The 20,691-nt window shown below is 43.3% G+C and overlaps 1 pseudogene across 2 annotated transcripts in view; it reads right to left on the reverse strand.

The window, feature by feature from the left end:
• Window positions 1–19,987, reverse strand: part of LOC148046382 (ribonuclease pseudogene) — an 83,319-nt pseudogene extending 63,332 nt beyond the window's left edge. The window contains exons 1-2 of one of the 2 annotated variants that reach the window (XR_015696505.1): window positions 19,799–19,987; window positions 13,476–13,617 (exon numbers count right to left, since the gene is read on the reverse strand). The product of XR_015696505.1 is annotated as a ribonuclease pseudogene, transcript variant X2 (transcript). Of the gene's footprint in view, window positions 1–13,475; window positions 13,618–19,798 lie in introns of those variants that run through there. The other variant, XR_015696504.1, reaches the window with a different exon arrangement.
• Between the last annotated feature and the right edge of the window lie 704 nt (window positions 19,988–20,691).

Genomic DNA, 20,691 nt, shown 5'->3' on the forward strand with positions numbered 1-20,691 from the left:
AAAATGCAGATAGGAGATAATTTTTTACAGTCAATTAAAGCAATATACCAACAGCAAACAGCACAAATCATAGTCAATGGAAGTTTAACAGACTCATTTCAAATTGGAAAAGGTACAAGACAGGGCTGTCCTTTGTCCCCATTATTGTTTATTATAACTTTGGAAGTATTGTAGAATAAAATACGGGGCTTGGATGGTTTAAAAGGGATCAAGATTAGGCAGCAAGAATATAGAGTCCGCGCTTTTGTAGATGATTTGGTCATAATATTGGAACAACCGCAGGAATCCAGTATGGTTTTAATGAATACGATTAATCAATATGGTCAAGTGTCTGGCTTTAAAATAAATTTAGGAAAAACCAAAATATTAGCTATAAATATGAATATTAAACAAAAGGAAGAATTAGGAGTGATGCTAGGATGTGAGGTAGTTAAAAAAGTCAAATATCTTGGAGTTAACATTTTAACTTCAAATGGGAAATTATATAAGCATAATTATGAACCACTTTGGCATAGTATACAGACGGAGATGAAAAAATGGGAGAAATTGCACTTATCTTTGCTGGGTAGGATAGCGGCAGTGAAAATGAACATTTTACCAAAATTTTTATTTCTTTTCCAAATGTTACCTATACTTAAAAAAGATGCGAATCTTTTAGAATGGCAGAAGGGTATCAACAAATTTGTATGGGTAGGAAAGAAGCCGAGGGTAAAGATGAAAATAATGCAAGATGTACGTGAGAGAGGAGGATTGAAACTACCTAATTTAAAACTATATTATGATGCAGTGGCATTATCTGTAATTAGTGATTGGACTCATTTAACCAATGATAGAATATTGAATATTGAGGGACATGATCTGGTATTTGGCTGGCATGCTTACCTGTTATTCAACAAAAAATTGGATAAGAATTTTAAAAGTCATATTTTAAGAAATGCTTTACTGCGGGTTTGGAAGAAATACCAATATAAATTAAATGACAAGATACCCATGTGGGCAATTCCTAGACACGCAATTGAAAATATGAATATAACACAAAAACAGGACAGAATTACTTACAGACAGCTTCTTACCTCGGAAAGGGGGGTATTACAATTAAAATCCTTAGAGGTATTAAAAGAGGAGAAGGTAGTTCAAACATGGTTCCAGTATGGGCAATTACAGGCTAGATCAAAAAATTGGTTTTATCCAAGTTGAGGATAACTTGTTTAAACAAATAAGAGATCAAAGCTTAATGCATATAAAGAGGATATATAATGTATTAATACAGATGGATTCGGAAACAGAATTAGTTAAAGATTGTATGATAAAATGGGCTCAAAATATTGAAGAACCAATAATGTTGGATACATGGGAAAGAATCTGGGTAAGAAATGTGAAATTTACACAAGCTCAAAATCTGAGAGAAAATGTTTACAAGATGTTCTATAGATGGCATTTAGATCCTAAAAAGTTGGCTTCTATGTATCCGAATGTACAGCCTAAATGTTGGAGGTGTGGTTCTCTCGATGCTACATATTATCATATATGGTGGACCTGCCAAAAAGTTAAGGTATTCTGGATAAAAATATGGTGGGTTATGCAAAATATTTTTAAAAGAAGGATAAAGTTTATTCCTCAGTTATTTTTACTAGGTATATGTACTGACTTTACAGTGGTAGAGACTAACTTGATTCTGCACCTAATAACTGCAGCAAGACTGTTGGTGGCGCAATACTGGAAGAAGGAAGACTTGCCTACAATCCAAGAATGGACATTGAAAGTCACAAACTTAGCCGAGATGGCTAAAATATCGACATATCTTAAAGATCACTCAAATGAGAGATATAAACGAGACTGGAAAAAATGGATTGACTATATACAAAATAAATACGGGACCAAGAAATTCCAGTTAGCCTATGCTTAAGATCAGAAATGATTTAAACTGTTAAAAGTTAGTTCAGTAAGAAGAAGCTAAGGTCAATGTAGAATGTCATTAATTTCTTTATTTCTTTTTTCTCAATAGATTTTAGACTGTGTTAGTTAAAAATCCATACCGTGTACGGGTTCTGGGAAGTTGGGGGGGGAAGGAGGAGGGAGGTTGGGAGTGAAGGGAGGGAGGGACATACAAAAAAAAATTGTACTTCAATGTTTTAATGATTGACGAATGAAATATTTGTGTTTTTTAAAAGAAATAAGAACACATACCTAAAATACAACTTTGTGCATACTTACAAAAGAACATGTTTTCTGGTTTCTGTTTTATGTAGCATTTCCTCTAAGCTGGCTGAGGGAGTTGAAATCTACAAAGGGTTAAGGTTGAGATACGGTGTTATAAAGGCTATTGATCTAGATTAGCCAACAATCTGAATAAATAAGATAGACATATATATTGCAAGATATTTTGGTTGAGTAGTAGATTATTCCTCTTCTGATTCCATTCTCTGTCCTTCCTTTTTATCTATATCCCACCCATATAGTTAATGCTGACACATGTGCTAGAGAGTGGCTACAATACCAGGGCAACTGCTATGGATATTTTGAGGCCAAGAAGACATGGGAAGAAGCTGAGGTAAGAGAAAGTTATGAATATGAGAGCTGGCATTTAGAGCATCTCACCTGGGATGGTCAAGTTCATCTTTTTGCTATTTGATCAGAGACGTGTTGCTGCTGGTTCAGCCTGGATTGGCTAAACCAGTAGTAGCAGTGGCGGGAAGCTCCACCCACCTGCCCGGACGCTTCTGTGCATGCGCAGAAGCGTCACACATCCAAACTGATAGTAAAAATATTGGCAATCCACCTCTGTATCGATGCCTTCCCCTTGTTTCTCTATATGGAAGTTAACAAGGCAGACAGCTGGACAATAGTTTCACAAAGCTACATCTCCCTCCACATCCAGGATCAGCCAACTATGAGAGTTTTCAATTATTTTTTTAATAAAATTTATTTGCTGCCCATCCAACAATTCTGAGTAGCTCACAACATAAAAACATTGCAGGGTGCAGGAAAGTGTTGAGGTTAACCACAAGTAAACCTTATTATGGCTGGACGACTGGATCTAGGAGATGATCTGAAGGGGGAGTCAAATATGTCATTAGTTTGGAATCCCGACACAGTCATAAGAGATCCAAGTCCAGCTCGCCTATGAATTCCATTGATTATCTAGTACCAATGTGCTTTACCATTTGTAGACCAGATAATTGTTTGAGGTTTTTGAGGTTTTATTAACATTTATAGGCCGCCCTTTTCCCTGAGGGGACTCAGGGCGGCTTACATAAAATCAAGGGGGGGGGGGATATACAAACAGTAACGCAGACAAACATAGAATAAAATAATGAGCAACATTCATTCATCATTCGGGAGGGGGCAATTATCTTTGTTCCCAGGCCTGACGGGCTAGCCAGGTCTTAAGGGCTGTGCGGAAGGCCTGGACGGTGGTGAGGGTACGAAGCTCCATGGGGAGATCGTTTCAAAGGGTCAGAGCTACTACTGAGAAGGCTCTCCTCCTTGTAATTGCCAGCCGGCACTGGCTGGCAGATGGAACTCGGAGGAGGCCCAATCTATGAGATCTAATTGGTCGCAGGGAGGTAATTGGCAGAAGGCGGTCTCTCAAGTACGCAGACCCACTACCATGAAGGGCTTTATGGGTGACAAGTAGCACCTTGAAGTGCACCCGGAGATCAACAGGTAGCCAGCGCAGCTCGCGGAGGATAGGTGTTTATGTGGGTGAACCGAGGTGCACCCACAATCACTCGCGCGGCTGCGTTCTGGACTAGCTGAAGTCACCGGATGCTCTTCAAGGGCAGCCCCAATTGTATATAAGTTAACATGCAATAAACATTTAGTGCCTTGAACCTGACTCCGGATCCTGGTTACTTCTATCTGATACTAAGTCAGTAAGATAGAAACTCTTCTATCTCTCTTTTCTAGAGAAAATCCAGTGAACTTTACCTTCCAGTAGCTTCACCTCAGGCAGTTACCCAACTATGCCTAATGTTAGTTTGGTCTTCTACCAGATATGACTATTCATGAATATATGAAACTTAAGACTGGGAGGTGGAAAAGTAGAAAGGGCTGGATAAACTCAACAGCTTAATCTGAGGCAAAATGGCATTGTCTTCCAGCTCAGGAGGGATATTGGAATCAAAACATCATAATTCCATGTAGTTCTAGTGTCACTTTATGTCTCTTGTCCATGTTGCATTGATCATGATCATGCCACTAGCTAGCCAGATGAAGAAGAAAGAGACAGTACCACTGAAAGACATTTTTTTTCTTTGTGTTGTCCAGATTGAGTGCCAGAGTTACCATCGTCGGACCCATTTGGCATCCATTCTCACTCTTGCAGAGACTCTCGTAGTGGCTAATCACATCATGTCCTACCAAACTAAACCCAGCAATGTATGGATTGGATTGCATGACATTAGACACGTAAGTGACTAGAAGCTCTGCATTAGCAATAGCAATAGCAGTTAGACTTACATACCGCTTCATAGGGCTTTCAGCCCCCTCTCAGAGTCAGCATATTGCCCCCAACAACAATCTGGCTTCTCATTTTACCCACCTCAGAAGGATGGAAGGCTGAGTCAACCCTGAACCGGTGAGATTTGAACAGCCGAACTGCAGAACTGCAGTCAGCTGAAGTAGCCTGCAGTGCTGCATTTAACCACTGTGCCACCTCGGCTCTTGAGTCTGTCATTCATACTTCAAAAGCTGTCTGTTTTGGCACAGTAACCAAACTGGACAGGTACAGACTTCAATGGATAGTTAGGACTGCAGAAAAAACAATTGCAACCAGTCTGCTTCCCATAGAAAGCCTGTATAAGCCAGAAAAAGGGCTAAGAAAATATCTACAGACCCTTCATATCCTGGACAAAAACTGTTCCAACTTCTCCCCTCAGGATGCTGTTATAGGACATTGCGCCAATGGTGGGATTCAAAAATTTTATTACTGGTTCTGTGGGCATGGCATGGCTTTGTGGGCGTGGCTTTGTGGGCGTGGCAGGGGAAGGATCTTGAAAAATCCCCATTCCCTCCCCACCCCACTAACTTGCTTTCCAGCTCCATTCTCCTGTTCGGGGCAACAAAAGAAAATCCGCTGGGAGGCTGCAGGGTCGTATTTGCTGGTTCTCCAAACTATTAAAAATTTCCACTACCGGTTCTTCAGAACCTGTCAGAACTGGCTGAATACCACCTCTGCATTATACACCAAAACAACTAGAGACAAAAATACACTAAATACCTAATTCCCACAGCATTATCTTATACCTAAAGATATTTACCCAATACCCATACAGAAGGCTGTATTGCTATTGTCTTTCTCATCTTCTCTTTTTTATTTTCTCCTCCTCATCTCTCCTGCTATCTTCTCCTATTGGTATCTTATCATTTGTTTTTTTGTATTTATGATTGTATCTTATAATTTATGATCTATGGCTCATCACTTTGTTGCTTGTATATAAACCGAGAGTGTATGCACAGGAGACAAATTATTGTGTGTCCTCACTTGGCCAATGAAGAATATCCCTATGACCAGTTCCTATTGTTGTGGCCTGCTGGCGGCCTGCGGAGCTGGCCACAGACTCAGACAGTGAGGAGGTTGGGGAGGAACATGGGCCAGTCTTGGAGTCTGGGGAAGGCTCGGACGAGGGCTCTGCATCGGAGGCAGAGAGGAGGCCAGAGCCTTCTGGTAGTTTTGTGCTGCTCCCGGAGCCTCCGGAGTCTGATATCAGTGAGGCAGAAGAACAGTGTGAGCCTGTTTCCACTGTGCGCATGCGCAGAACTTCCAGAAGGCAACAACAATTAAGACAAAAAGGGCAACTCAGGAGTAAGGCTTGGAGATGATTGGCCCCTCACATAAGATATAAAAGAAGGGCATTAATTTTCTAGGGAATCAAGAAAAGAAACAAACTTATTAATACTCCTTACTGCTTTTGACCTTCAGTAACCTTAACTGAGAAAAGGAGTTTAGAATCCAAATCTAATTCTCATTAAGTAATATGGAATCAATTCATTTCTAAAAAGGCTAGGAGATTTCCACTCTTATAAAATAAATCCAGAGAATTGCAGCTTCTCCAGGACTAGCTACCATTCCTTGAGTGTACAGGTCTTGGGGAGCAGCAAAATTTTATTGGTTTTGTTATTACAGGACATATGTAGTGTTGACAAAGTTTCTTTCTTCCTTCACAATTACTTCGAGGTTAACAATGGAATATTGTGGACTTGATGCACTCTATGCGCACATGCACAGTACTAAAAATGCTTCTGTGCATGTGCAGAAGCAAAAAACAAGATGGCGGGTCCTACAGCACCGCCGAGAGAACCAGTTTGGGGGTGTGGCAGGCCGAGTTACTACCTACTTGATCGAATTGATCCGAAGCAGTAGGAACCCACCTCTGTCCTGGACTATATGATGTGCAAAGTTTTGTCCAAATGTGTTTACAAAAGATTAGAAACTACAGAGGTAGAGTCTCTTTTGGTTTTTGTGGGAACGTCTGTCCATTTTGGGCTAATCATGCTGTGCTTTGTTGAATCCCAAAGAGTGGCTGGCTGGCTGAACATATCCCATTCTTTAATCACTGCTTGTTTTCATTCCTCATAGATTTCACTAAATGGAACAACACTGCATGTCACAAACTGAATGCCTACATCTGCAAGCATGAATTGTAGGGAAGAGACCCTGATTCCAAAGGGTGAGAGGTTTGCATGAATTGGATTCAAAGAAGAACAGAATCTCAGGCCCTCATTTTTGAAGAGACATTCTTTAGACACGATTCATACAGATCATCCTCAATATAACTCATAGTATCTGGTATTAAGATTTTCTGTCTTGTGTTTGCATCAGAAATTTTAGCAGGAAACTCTGGAAAGGCAGTTCTATGTTCTGTGCTGACAGTAACTTACACCTCAGATTATTTGGGAAAGATTCCTAATAATTAAAATAATAAAATACTCAGTTATGTTGAAACTTTCTTTGAATCTTCAGCATCCAAACATGTTTCTCAAACTCCTTATAGGGTGGGGGTGGTATCAGTTAATGGGATAATTAAGGAACAAAATAATTTATATGACACGGATCTGAACATTTCTCTGAATCATTTCACTTATTTCCTTCCCAACATGATCAATTCCTGCAATGCTCAAGCTGAAGGATAGAAGCAGAATATTTTACATGCAGAGGTTCTTGCATGCTTTCTGTTTTGAGTCAGTTCTTAAAATTTGATTTTATACACATACACAAATAACACACATGGAAAGTGAGATGCCACAAAAGAATACATAATCGAAACTTGTCTTGATATATATCAAGAAAAGTTTTGATTATGTATTCTTTTGTGGCATCTGTCTTACACACACAGTCCAGTGACGTGCGGTGAGGTTTATGCTGGTGAGGCAGCATTTTTTTTAGACTTGTGGACTTCAACTCCCAGAATTCCACAGCTAGGCATGCTCAGTTCTAATTTAAAGCGACTGCATTTGTTTTTCTAAACTTATTGGCTAAATAAGTTTCCTTCTTTCTTTTTCTTCTCCCTTCCCCTCCTTCCTCCCTCCCTCCCTCCCCCTCTCTCAAACACACACAGACAGACACACACACACAGAGACAGACAGACACACACACACAGACAGACAGACGGACAGACACACACACACACAAAGTTGTACCAGGATTCAGAGAATTTAGGTTTTCCTCCTCAGCCCATGTTAGCAATATCAATAGTAGTATTTTGGCTGGCAGGTGTAAGTAGAAGTGGAAATTCATTCTACTGAAAACATTGGTTTTGTTTATGATTGGATAATTAAAATTTCAGAAGACCCAAAGGCATAGTATTAGAGTGTTACATAATGCATAAACTAAAGAACTGTCTCAATATGTTCCCTCCCCCCTCTCTCAAACACACACACACACACACACACACACACACACACACAAAGTTGCACCAGGAGGATGAAGTTTGAATTCCTCCCCCTCCCTCCGACCCACACGTACAGGTACCTTTTCCAGCTGTTTCACAGAGGATTTAAACTCTGTTCTTGCCTGCCATCATGAAAAGAAAAAAAATGTAAAAGGAAAAAGGCTGAGGTAGTTGCTGCCAGAGTCACCGTGTGGATGACTCTGCTTAACTGTTTAAAAAAAACCTCTAAAAAAACCTCCCTCTACAGGAGGCAGGAGAACGACATGCCTCATCTATATCAGAAGTTTTTTGGCTTTTAACCCTGGCTGAGCTCTGCTCGAGTGATCATAAAGTCAGACTAGATGAGGCACCTCGTTCTCCTGCCGCTTCCTGTAGAGGGCACTTTTTAGAGGCTTTTTTAAACAGTTAAGCACTAAGCAGAGTCATCCATGGTGACTCTGGCAGCAACTAGCTCAGCCTTTTCCCTTTTACATTTTTTTTCTTTTCATGATGACATTGGTGAGGCTCTGCCTCCCCTGTCTCCCCTGACTGCACATCTCTGACACACACACACACACACACACACACACACACACACACACACACACACACACACACACCATAGTATAGCATCAGATGCAAAGAAAAAATTTCTGCTGTGAACTCTGTGTAGGTGCCAGGGAGGGCATCTGGCCGGTAAAAGCTCTGCTCCATCCTAGTCTTTTCAATTCTACCCCAAATTAAAGGATTACAGGTTCATATAAAGAGAAGTGGCCGAAATTATGGAAATCTTTTGGGAAAAGTGTATTTTTGAAGTTTGGTGGCTAATAACACCACATAACATTATGTATCAATGGATAGATAATTTAATAAAGAATGTAATGCAACAGAGTTTGTTAAATTCTCTTTATTCTATGAAAAGTTATAGCCAAATAACCAGAAAAAGGAAGCACAACTTCCTTAGGTTGATATCAGATAGCTTTCCTTCATCTGATTGTAGACAATGAGCATGAATGTTTAGAGAGCCAATCAGGTGTCATCTTGTTTTGGCAATGAGCCAAATGAGAAATGAGCCAATCAGATCACAGTAGGAATCAGTTATTGGTATCATGTATTGAAGCTGAGAGGAGGATATTTGTCAGTGTGTTATGTGATTGCTATGAAGTTTGTTGTTGTTTTTTTGTCTTCTTTCACTTAATGAGCTTGTAAAACGTAATAAAATTAAAGGTGCAAAGAGTTGACTGGTCACCTAGAAACAGTGGTGGGATTCAAATAATTTAACAACCGGTTCTCTGCCCTAATGGCCAGCTGGGTAGGCGGGGCTCAGTGGCCACGTGACTGGGTGGGTGTGGCCAACTCAACGTCACTCCCATCAATGGGTGCTTCGCCTTAGCTATTACAATGTAATCAGGGTTAACCGGAGAGACAGTTTCTGTAAGCAGGTCAACAAAGATGAGGCTAGGAAACAACACCAGAATGTTTCCTTCCTGCCTTCCTTACAGGATTAGCCCTGTAAAGTGGGAAAATCAAAAGGAGATTTCTTCCAACAACCAGTTCTCCGAGCTGCCTGGAAAGTTACCAACTGGTTGTCCTGAATAGGTGCGAACTGGCTGAATCCCACCACTGCCCAGAAACCACACTGCTAAAGGCAGGAAAAGGTGGACAAGAGCGAGTGATGATAGAAGAATTAAGAGACTGTGCCTACATGACGGAAGAAAATCATCTAAGTGTACACAAGATGAAATGGCGCAATGCAATGTGAAGTTGTGTGCAAGGATTGTTCGGTGCAGACTGCAGGAATTTGGCTTAAAATCTAGAATTCCATGAAAAAAGCCACTTTTATCTCTCAAACAAAGGTCGAAAAGGCTAAACTGGGCTAAAACCCATGTTACCTGGACAGAGGAATAATGGGACAATGTTATTTGGAGTGATGAGAGTGGTGCTATTAACCATCAAACCTCAAAAATACTGTATAATTTTCCCAAAAGGTTTCCACAATTTTAGCCACTACTGTAGCATTAGATGACAATTGTAGTCATTTTTCTTAATTGCAAGAAAAAAAAGTGCACCAAATATTGATTGGTTATACATAAACCAAACATTCAAATAATCTTCCAATCATGACTCCCAGGATAAAGTGTTTGTTCAACTCTTGAAATTTTTCTGATCATTGTATAATAGCGAGAAACTAGGTATCTTTTGAACCTTGTAATATCAAGGATTCTCATCCCCCCCCCCCATGCATAACACAATTTCCATTTCTGTTTATCCACAATAAATTTCCAAATCATTGATTTTTATTCCATTGGGGGTTGGGAGTGGAGAGGGATCTATAAAACAGAAACTGCCAGAATTAATATAAAAATGAACTTAGGTAGATGGGTTTAGAATATGAGAACATGCTCTAAACACTTTCATTCATGAAACATATATCAATATATTAATGCCAACATATTATCAATAATGCCGATCTCTGTCTTATGCTATGGTGTAGTGATAATGTGACAGACCTGGTGGCTCTGTGGCTAAGACACTGAGCTTGTTGATCAGAAACGTGGGCAGTTTGGCGGTTTGAAACCCCAGTACCACGTAACGAAGTGAGGTCCTGTTACTTGTCCCAGATTCTGCCAACCTAGCAGTTGAAAAGCATGTAAAAATGCAAGTAGAAAAATAGGAACCACCTTTGGCGGGAAGGTAACAGTGTTTTATGCCCCTTCGGCGTTTAGTCATGCTGGCCACATGACCATGGAGACGTCTTCGGACAGTGCTGGCTCTTCAGTTTTGAAACGGAGATGAGCACCGCTTCCTAGAGTCAGGAATGACTAGCACATATGTGTGAGGGGAACCTTTACGTTTACCTAGAGATCATGTGAAAGTTTATATCCATGTTTCTGCCTTGGGAGGTTGAAGATGTATAGATTTCAACTCCCAGTGACATGCCGCCTGCGTAGAGTTTATATGTGTTATTGTTCTGTAATATGTATTGAGCTCCATCCAGAGACAAACCTTTCATTGTTTAGAAAGTTGGTTTTAGTAGTGTTTTGACCTTACCGAGTACCCTCCTTCCTCATTTGGGGGGAAATGGGTGAATACTGAGAAGTCAGACTCCATTTTATAACATTCTGAGGAAACAGAAGTACCTGGAAGAATCCAGCTTAATCCATGACACGTGTTTATCAGAGGGCAAAATCCATGTTCTATGTGCATAACACCGCTAGTGAAACTTGAACTTTATCTGTCTTTGTTAATTGTTATGCTCACGAGCAACTCAACGTTGTTTGTTTTGTATTCGGATTCTTACTGTACGTATTTCTATTTTTCCCAGTTTAAGCTCATCCTGTTCCTTTAATAAAGCACCAAGATCTATGTACACAGTCTGGTTTATTGAAGGATAGGGGAGTTTAGCTGCCTGTCAATCTACACAAACCTGTAGTGAGGAACAGAACACCCAGAGTTTCCCAGCCAGTATGAAAAAGGTTGCGTATCAGGTTGCAGCTTTTTCCAACCTTGGCTTCACTAAATCAAAGAAAAGGGAGTAGATATATGGAGTGCCAAGCTAATTGCACTCAAATGGGACGTCCTATGGGAACCCAACTGCAGATAGATCCAACAAACCAAAATGAGATAAATTACAGATAGAATAGATTAACAGGATTGGAAGGGATCTTGTAGGTTAGCGATGGCAAACCTTTTTTGGCTCGCGTGCCATAAGCAGGGGGAGCGCAGGGTGGGTCGTGTGTGGGCATGCTACACCCATAATGCAATGAGTGACCCCTCTCCAGCATGCATACGTGCATGACAGGCGCCCCCATTTTTTGCATGCTTTTTTCGCCATCCCCAGGCTCCAGAGGCTTTATAGGAGCCTGGGGAGGGTGAAAACAGCCTCCCCTACCCCTCCGGAGGTTTCAGGAACTTCCCTGAAGTCTACGGAATGCAAAAAAATGGCCCTATGGGCAAACCAGAAGTTTGGGGACAGACTTCCGGTTTGCTTGTAGGGCCGGTTTAAGCCCTCCGGAGCCTTCCGGGACCTTCAGGAGGCTTCCCTGAAGGCTCCGGAGGACTAAAAACAGCCCTATGAGCAAACCGGAAGTGACTCCGGTTTGTCCGTTGGGTCGTTTTCGTCCTCCAGAGCCTAAATGGCTTTAAAAAAGACTGACAGGGCAACGCCTCGCGTGCCAAATGGCTCCGCGTGCCGCCTGTGACATGCGTGCTATAGGTTCACCATCCTGATTGTAAGTCATCTAGTCCAAGCAACCACCGACCCAAGCAGGATGTGGCAGTCCAATCTCTTCTTGAAAGCCTCCAGTGATGAGGCTGCTACAACTTCCTAAGGCAACTTCTGTTCCATTGGTTGATTGCTCGCACTGTCAGAAAATTTCTCCTTATTTCTAGGTTGAATCTCCCATCAGTTTCTATTCATTATTCCTTGTCTGGCCTTTGGGTCCTTTGGAAAATAAATTGACCCCCTCTCCTCTATGGCAGTCCCTTACATATTGGCAGACTGCTATCAAGTCTCCCCTAGTCCTTCTCTTCTCTGGACTAGCCATGCCCAGTTCTTGTAAACGTTCTTCATATGTTTTAGTCTCCAGTCTCCTAATCATCCTGGTTGCTCTTCTCTGCACTTTTTCCTACAGTGTTTTTCTGAACTTTTCTGACCAGTTGCTGGTAGGCGTAGCCATGGTGGGTGTGCGCTAGTCGGCCTCCTGCACTATGGTGGGGGCCCCGTTTTCACTTTTCCCAGGCTCCGGAAGTTTTCCTTGAGTCTCGGGGAGGGTGAAAACCTCCTCCCCCGGGCTCTGGAGGCCCTCCAGAGGCCAGAAATGGGCCTGTTTCCAGCCTGTTTTTGGCCTTCTGGAACTTCCGGGAGACCAGTTTTTCCCCTTCCCCAAGCCTCTGCACAGGCCCTGCACTTACCTCGCATCCAAAATGAGATGCGTGGAGAGTCCTGGGAGGGAAGGGGTGGGGTGGGTGGGGCCAGCCAGGGTTGGGACTTGGAGGTTCTCTGAACTGGCCATAACATTAGCTAAGGGTTCTCTGGGAGAACTCATAATAGCCCACTCCTGATCACCCCTACTTCTTTTTGCTGAGTAGAATGGAAAGAAAAGTCTTAGGGAACACTTTGATTTCTAATCACCATAGCAATACTTTGTTTTGAGAAGAAAGCAGTTTATTATGCAAATGTGCAGCCAGATCTGTATCTCTACTACCAGTAAGATAAACAATTAGCATCAGATTAAATTGAGCTGACTTCTTGGTCCAAATTTCCATGGTCTTCTTTCAGGAAATGGGAGCCGAGTTTTATCAAAAAGAGGTAATGTAGTGAACAGGATCATATTTTTCACAGGTAATACTAATGTATTTATAGGTGCTGTTTCCTCTATATATGCAATTAGGAGCCCGGCCACCGATATGCGTGCAATCAACCAAATTGAAAGGAGCTGTGCTGTTAACAGAAGCTGGATACCAGGTGCTTTGGCAGATTTGTTTGATCACATTGGCAGGTTCAAAGATAAAAGTGTTGAGGTATTTGCAACGAGGACGGGTTAAGCGCCGATATTGCATCATGTTGTCACAATATGAGTTGGAAGGTGGGTAGCTGCTGACGCTGTCAATGTGCTTATTCTGGAATGCAGCCCAGTTTTGACCTTGGCTGGGCATGACCAGCAGAGCCCCCAAAAGAAAGGCCAAAGACGCCACCAGCAAACAGGAGATCTTGGAGGCCAGCATGGTGGGAGACTCCAGGAATCTGCAGAGATCAGAAGCAGAAGAGAAGTGAAAGTCCCCGACCTGTGGGCCGTGGGCCACTACTGATCTGTGGCCTATACACAACTGGGCTGTATGAGTGACTGGATGGTGTGTGGGCATGTACTCTCAGCCCAACTCCTGTGAGCAACTGGTGCTTGCGTATCCACACTGCCCCTCCCGCAAAACCATCCCCTCTTTTTCCCCCTCCCTCCCCACTTTGGGCCACCAACTTGGAAAGGTTGGGGAATTCTGTTCTAAGTGATCTTCTGACTTCCTCATCCAACATTAAAACTTCTCAGGTAGTGACTAGGTATGCAGTTGAGCTGTGGGCCCTTGTGGTTTGTGCTAGTGGTGAAATTCATTTTATTTTTTATTACGGGTTCTCTGGGCATGGCTTGGCGGGCGTGGCAGGGGAAGGATACTGCAAAATCTCCATTCCCTCCCCACTCCTGGGGAAAGGATATTACAAAATCTCCATTCCCTCCCCACTACGAGGGCCAGCCAGAGGTGGCATTTACTGGTTCCCCGAACTACTCAAAATTTCCGCTACCGGTTCTCCAGTACCTGTCAGAACCTGCTGAATTTTACCCCTGGTTTGTGCACTGAGCGGTCTCCTTACCTAGTACCAAACAGAAAGCTTCTGTGTATTCAGGTAGTCTCAATGTAGGAACAAAATTTATGTGGCTAAGTGAGAAATTTGTTAAGTGACTTTTGCCCCAATTTAAGCCTTTCCCCACCACATTTGTTTAGGAAATCCCTGCCATCCTTAAATTAGTAAAGCCTGGGGATGGTGTACCTAGATACACCCATGTTACACCTATCCTCCATGAGCTGCACTGGCTCCCCATTGGTCTCCAGACACGCTTCAAGGTGCTAGTCGTTACTTTTAAAGCCCTACATGGTTTAGGACCTGGCTACCTGAGAGATCGCCTCCTGCCAGTTACCTCCCAGAGACTGATAAGATCACACAGATTGGGCCTCCTCCGGGTACTATCGGCTGGTCAATGTCGGCTGGCGACCCCCCCGGGGAGGGCCTTCTCTGTTGCTGCCCCGGCCCTATGGAATGATCTTCCTGTAGAGATCCGGACCCTCACTACCCTTCCGGCCTTCCGTAAAGCCACTAAGACCTGGTTGTTCCGGCAGGCCTGGGGCTGTTGATTGGCATCCCTCCCCACTCTAAGTAGTATGTATGTTGTGTAATTTTAATATTGTATTTTTATTTTAATTCTATATATTCCCTAGTCTTGTCTGTAAGCCGCCCAGAGTCCCTAGGGAGTGGGCGGCATACAAATGTCAATAAACCTTAAACCTTAAACCTTAGTAATACAGTTGTTAAATGAATCTGATCTCCACATTGACTTTGCTTGTCAGAAGGTTACAAAAAAGAGATCACAGAATTCCAGAACACTGCAACTGTCGCAAATGTGTGTTGGTTGTCAAGCATCCGAATTTAAATCACATGACCATGGGGATGCTGCAACAGTCATAAGTGTGAAAAATTGTCATAAGTCATTTTTGTGTCATCGTAACTTTGAATAGCCACTAAACTGTTGTAAGTCAAGGACTATCTGTGTTGGAATGCATGTATATCTGTATATACACATAGTCCTTGATTTACAACCACAAATGGGGCCATATTTTTGTTGCCAAGCAAGGAAGTTGTTAACTGAGTTTTGCCCCGATTTTCTGACCTTTTTTTTCACTGCAGTTGTTAATTGAATCCTGCAGTCATTAAGTGAATCTGGGACTCTGGAGGCAGAGAATAGATGGGGGCGGGGCCAGTCAGAGGTGGTATTTACCAGTTCTCCAAACTACTCAAAATTTCCGCTACTGGTTCTGCAGAACTGGTCAGAACCTGCTGAATACCACCTCTGGTCTAGGCAAATGTTGTGTGAGGGAGAGGGAAGAAGGTATTCAGGTTACACTCTGAGCCAAATCTAGTCTGTATACAAAGAGAGATTTCTGCTCATTAAGAGAATCGACAGGTACATCAATATGCAGTATTTCTGCCAGCGAGATTCACATTAACTCCATGAGTAATTCTGAAAAGTTTGGGAGGATAGGAAATAGATGCTGGCTGTTTTGCAAACTCCAGAGTGTTTAGACAGAAAAGGAAGAAGGGCCTGAAATTGGAAGGCCAAAGCTCTTGGCATCAAAACCCAAAATCCAGGTGAATTTAAAGGGAAAAAAATGTTTTTAAAAAAGTTTGATTTCAGGTGTACTGGAGATATAGTTTCAAGCAAATGGATGATGCAAAATAGAAGAAAACTTCTGTTTCCCAGTTCCCACATGCTGGAAAATTGGAAATGAGTTTTCTCTTCTGTTTTAGGATAGGATTTGTTCAAAATGAACTGTGGGACCATAGGTTAAACATACCTATGAAGGAGCATATGAATCAATATCGGCTATTTGCTCTTATTACGAATTGCTCATGTTACTATATAATTGTTACTGATTAAACCAATATTTGTTCTTTGATTATGATATGACATACTGCTAGAAATCATTTATTAAGAATTAACCTTTGTTATTGGTTTCTGCTTATATTATTGAATACTGTCAGAAAGTAGTTGTTTTCTAGCCTAGCAAATTGTAAGCTTAACACAAATTACCACAAATGTTATCTTTACCACAAATGTTATCTCACTGCTGTGTCTCACTTCTATTCTTGGCTTCAAAGCTAGGCACATTCTTGAAAACATAGAAGAAGCATAGAAGAAATTCCTTGAAGCCTCTGAAGCATGAAAAACTGGCCCTATGGGCAAGCCGGAAGTTTGGGAATGGACTTGCATATCCAACACAGACATATATATAAACAATGGCTGCAGATTAGATTTTGATTTCCCTCCTTTTGAAAGGCCCACGATAGGAATTGAGGTGTTTTGGCACAGGTCTCATTATGCACCTTCAGGTAATGTTAAAATGGTAAGGTAAGCCTTGTACCTCTGGTTTATTTATTTTAATTTATTTAAATTTAATTTATTTATTATTAATTAATAATAATTAATTTAATTTACTGCCCTCCCTCTCTCCAATTCGGCCTCTTCAAAAATTCCTTTCTGTGTGAGGTGGCTCTTAAAAAATTCCTTTTTATGTGAGATTGCTCTAGCAAACCTCTTCTCTGTTGCTAAGGAAGTGGAAAAGCTGGAATTAACAGCTGGAATGGGGCAAAAAGGCTGGCATGGAAGAGAGCAAAGTTCAAAGAGCCATCACTCTTGATGGCTTGGCTCTCAAAACATGTTGGTGCTATCTGATAAGCGATGTTTTGAGATGGTTGTTTGCAGAGGTATAGATATGAAAAACTGTAAACCAGTGAGGCGAAAACATAGTGAAAGGGTTCAAGGTGAACAGGGAGTTCTATGAATAGGTGAGATGTCCCTTCGGATAAATGTCTGAGGCATTTATCACTACAACGCTGACAACTTTAAAATGTGGATTTCAACTCCCCGAATTCCCCAGCCACTGGGCACTTCAACCCCAGGAATTCTGCAGTCGGCATGCTTAGGGTGACCAGACGTCCTGCATCTGGCGGGACAGGGACGACTTTTCATCATTTTTCCCGTGTCCCGCCCGCTTCTCCAAAAACCCCGCTTTATTTTGGCGCTCGCTGGCTCCCCCGCCCATCATCAGCTGCCGCTAGCTCACTCGTTCCGTTCCCCCATCTATTCTATCTACTCTAAAAATCTAAGCCAGCCCAGTCTGCGCTCACTGATTGGCTGGAGTCCGCTTAGCACACCGCATGAGTCTCCATTTCATTTCGCCTTCGTGGCCGTTTGCTTTGTTTTGCTGCTTCACTGGTGAGTAAACTGGGAATTAGTAACCTGCACGGGGTTATGCCGCCGCCCTCCTCCCCTTCCGTGTGTGCGAGAAAGGCACCCGCGCCGCCGCGCTGATTCCTTCGCGCCCCTCCCACCCCTCTGCCTCCTCAGCAAGAGCGGCAGTAGACCTCCACGCAAGAGCAGCGGAGCGAATGAGCGGCCACGGCCGTCATTTTAAATGAGGCTCTGCTCGCTGCTCATCCTGCTCTGAGCTGGGAAAGGGGCGCTTTGGCAGGGCTTCCGCAGCGCCCCAAGGACCGTCGCACGAGGTCGTCGTCTCGGCTGCTGCTGCTGCTGCTGCTGCCGAGGGCCTTTAGTAACCTGTGCGGGGTTAGTGAAACAGTCGCCGCCGCCCTCCTCCCCTTCCCTGTGTGCGAGAAAGGGGCCCGCTCGCCAGCCCGCCCCAGCCCGCTCACCCTTGGGCTCCGGGGGCAGCACCTTCCAAGCTCTGCCGCTTCCACCCCCAGGTGTGGTTGGGAGGGAAAAGCGCTTGGCGCGAAGAAAGACTTTCTTCCAACCAGTGGAACCCCCAATCGCCAGGGGCATCGGACTTCAAACCCTATCACAGGAAACCCCACTCGCCAAGATCGTAGGACTCCAAGTCCCATCCCCTCTGCCTGTCCCCGCCAGTGCAGCCCCTGCCACATCAGCCGGAATCTAATTCAAGAGATCTTAATCTTGACAGCGTTGTTGGAATCTGCGGTTGAAATTACTTTAATCAGTGGGGTAAAGTTCTTTCTTTCACTCGCCCGAGCTCTGATGTGGGGGAAAGAGAGGACTTTCCTTACGCCCGCATCAGAGCTGGGGGGGTGGGAGAAAGGACTTTACCCCATTGATTAAAGTAATTTCACATGCAGATCCCAACAACGCTGTCAAGATTAAGATCTCTTGAATTAGATTCCGCTGATGCGGCAGGCAGCGCGGATTGTAGCAAGGACAGCCGCCGATCGCAGCCCAATTGCGCCAGGGGTTTCCGCTGGTTGGAAGAAAGTCCTTCGTGCCAAGCGCTTTTCCCTCCCAACCGCACCCCTCTCGCGTTCTTCGGCCCGCTGAACCAATGGGGGCCTGGGGTAGGCGGAGCCCGGTGAGCCTCCCAGGCCGAGAAATTGGAGGGAGCGAAGTTGTGAACGCTCCGAGGAGTGAGTAAAGTGCCGCGCTCGGAGGAAGTAGCGGCACATGATTGGAGCGGGAAGAGGGGATGAGTTGGGGCATCCTCGGCATCCCCCGGGTGATCTCCGGGCCCCCGGTTTCCCCATCTCCTCTGCTATGGGGAGACGTGCATCATAATGTTGTAAGCTGCCCGGAGTTACCTGTGTGTGAGGTGGGCTGCCCTATGCATTTGCATGTGTGCGCTGGAGAGAGAGTGAAAAAGAGAGGGAGAAATAATTATATTAATTAGATAGATCAGTGTTTCTCCACCTTGGAGACTTGAAAGTATGTGGACTTCAATTCCCAGAATTCTGGGAGTTGAAGTCCACATACTTTCAAGTCTTCAAGGTGGAGAAACACTGAGATAGATGATAATGAGATGAGGGAGGGAGGGAGGGAGAGGGAGAGAGAGAAAGCGAGACCATAACTAGATAGACAGATAGGCAGGCAGATAGACGGATGGATAGAGAGAAAGAGAGAGAGATAGGTAGGCAGGCAGATAGACAGATGGATGGATGGATGGATAGAGAGAGAGAGGATGTGTATAATTAAGGTGACCAGACGTCCCTAGCAAGGCCGCGGGCTGGGAGTAACCGCCGCGGCCAGCTCCCGTCAAAGGTGTCCCTCTTTACCAATCTGAAAATCTGGTCACCTTAAACAAGCAGCTGAATTTTTTTTCCAGGCTCTCATATTCAGTCAAAAGCTACATTACTTTAAGAAAGACAGGGCTGTCAGATTGCAGTCAGCCGGCAGTTGGTAGAAGTAGCCTGCAGTACTGCACTCTATCCACTGCGCCACCGTGACTCACTGCTTAACTTAAAAACCCCAGCTTTCAGGAGAATCTTTGGAGAAGACTCAAATGAACAGGAAGACAAAAGAATGGAACGGAAGAGTTTGAACACGCTTTCAGGGTTCCAGAGAAAAGGGAAGAGAAATCCCCAGATCTCCTAGATCCCAAGAAATCAATAATTCCAAACAGTAGGTAGAAATTATAGAGAAGCATATTTGAGCTAAACCTGGGAAGTGTGTTTAGATGTCAAGATAGGGAAGAAGTAACTTCTGCTCTAGAAAAAGTGGAAGTGGTTTTATGATTGTTCATTAAGGAATCCACCCTAGATGCCTTCCAAAACATTTTCTGCCCCTATGATTCTTGATTTTACTTCCCCCTCCACTCATCTTGGCCCAGAAAAATCTCTAACCATTTTAGTATCTCACCTGAAATTCTGGGGCTGTTTCAGTCTCCCTTTTGATTTTTTCAGTTGCTTTGTGGGGGAAAAAGCAGGCACAGCTTTCTCTGAGAGCTGCCTTTACTCCTCTGTAGAATTTGTAGTTGGAGGCAATCAGAAAGAAAGAGAATAGCTTTCCTTAAATACTAAAAAACTCTCGGGGAAAGGCGGGACTATGAAAGAGAAAGTTAATGAATAACCAAAAGTGCAGAGATGCAGAAGAATAACCTGTTTCTAAAAACGTTGATAGTTAATCTTTAATCTTCCTTGATTTATTGAGACATTAACTGTGTGATAATAAATTAGGTAGCAAGCATATCCTGCCCATGGATCTAGCAATGTTAAAGTTGAACAAAAAGACAAAACATGGTAAGATTCCTCTTTTCCTAACAATGAAAAAAAAATCTGGAAGTGATTTAGTTGGGGGGAGAGGGGGAAACACTAGCAATTTGTTACTTAAGACATGTTATATCCCAATTTTAGGAGGTATACACACACACACACACACACACACACATATATATACATACATACATGCATGCGTACATACCTGTATACAAGCATTGTTTATGTGCTGCATTCTGGATGGAAGGCAGTGAACTGCCAATAATCTTTTTTGCTGTCCTCACCACTCTCTCTACCACCTTCCTGTCTGAAGGAGCCCGGGGAGGGCAAAAAATGGGCCTAACAGGCCAATCAATGGTTCAAAAACAAATTTGGACTTCTGGTTGGGCCATTGGCCCCATTTTTCACCCTCCCCAGGCTCCGGAGGCTTTCCTGGAGCTTGGGGAGGGGAAAAATAGGCTCCTGTGGGGCCCTGGAGGCCCTCTAGGAGCTGGAAACAGATTATTTCTGAACTTCCAGTTGACCCATTGGGCCTTT

The sequence above is a fragment of the Thamnophis sirtalis genome, unplaced genomic scaffold, assembly GCF_051295495.1.
Source record: "Thamnophis sirtalis isolate CommonGarterSnake01/CBP01778 unplaced genomic scaffold, rThaSir2_p1.2 scaffold_4, whole genome shotgun sequence".
Lineage (NCBI taxonomy): Eukaryota > Metazoa > Chordata > Lepidosauria > Squamata > Natricidae > Thamnophis > Thamnophis sirtalis.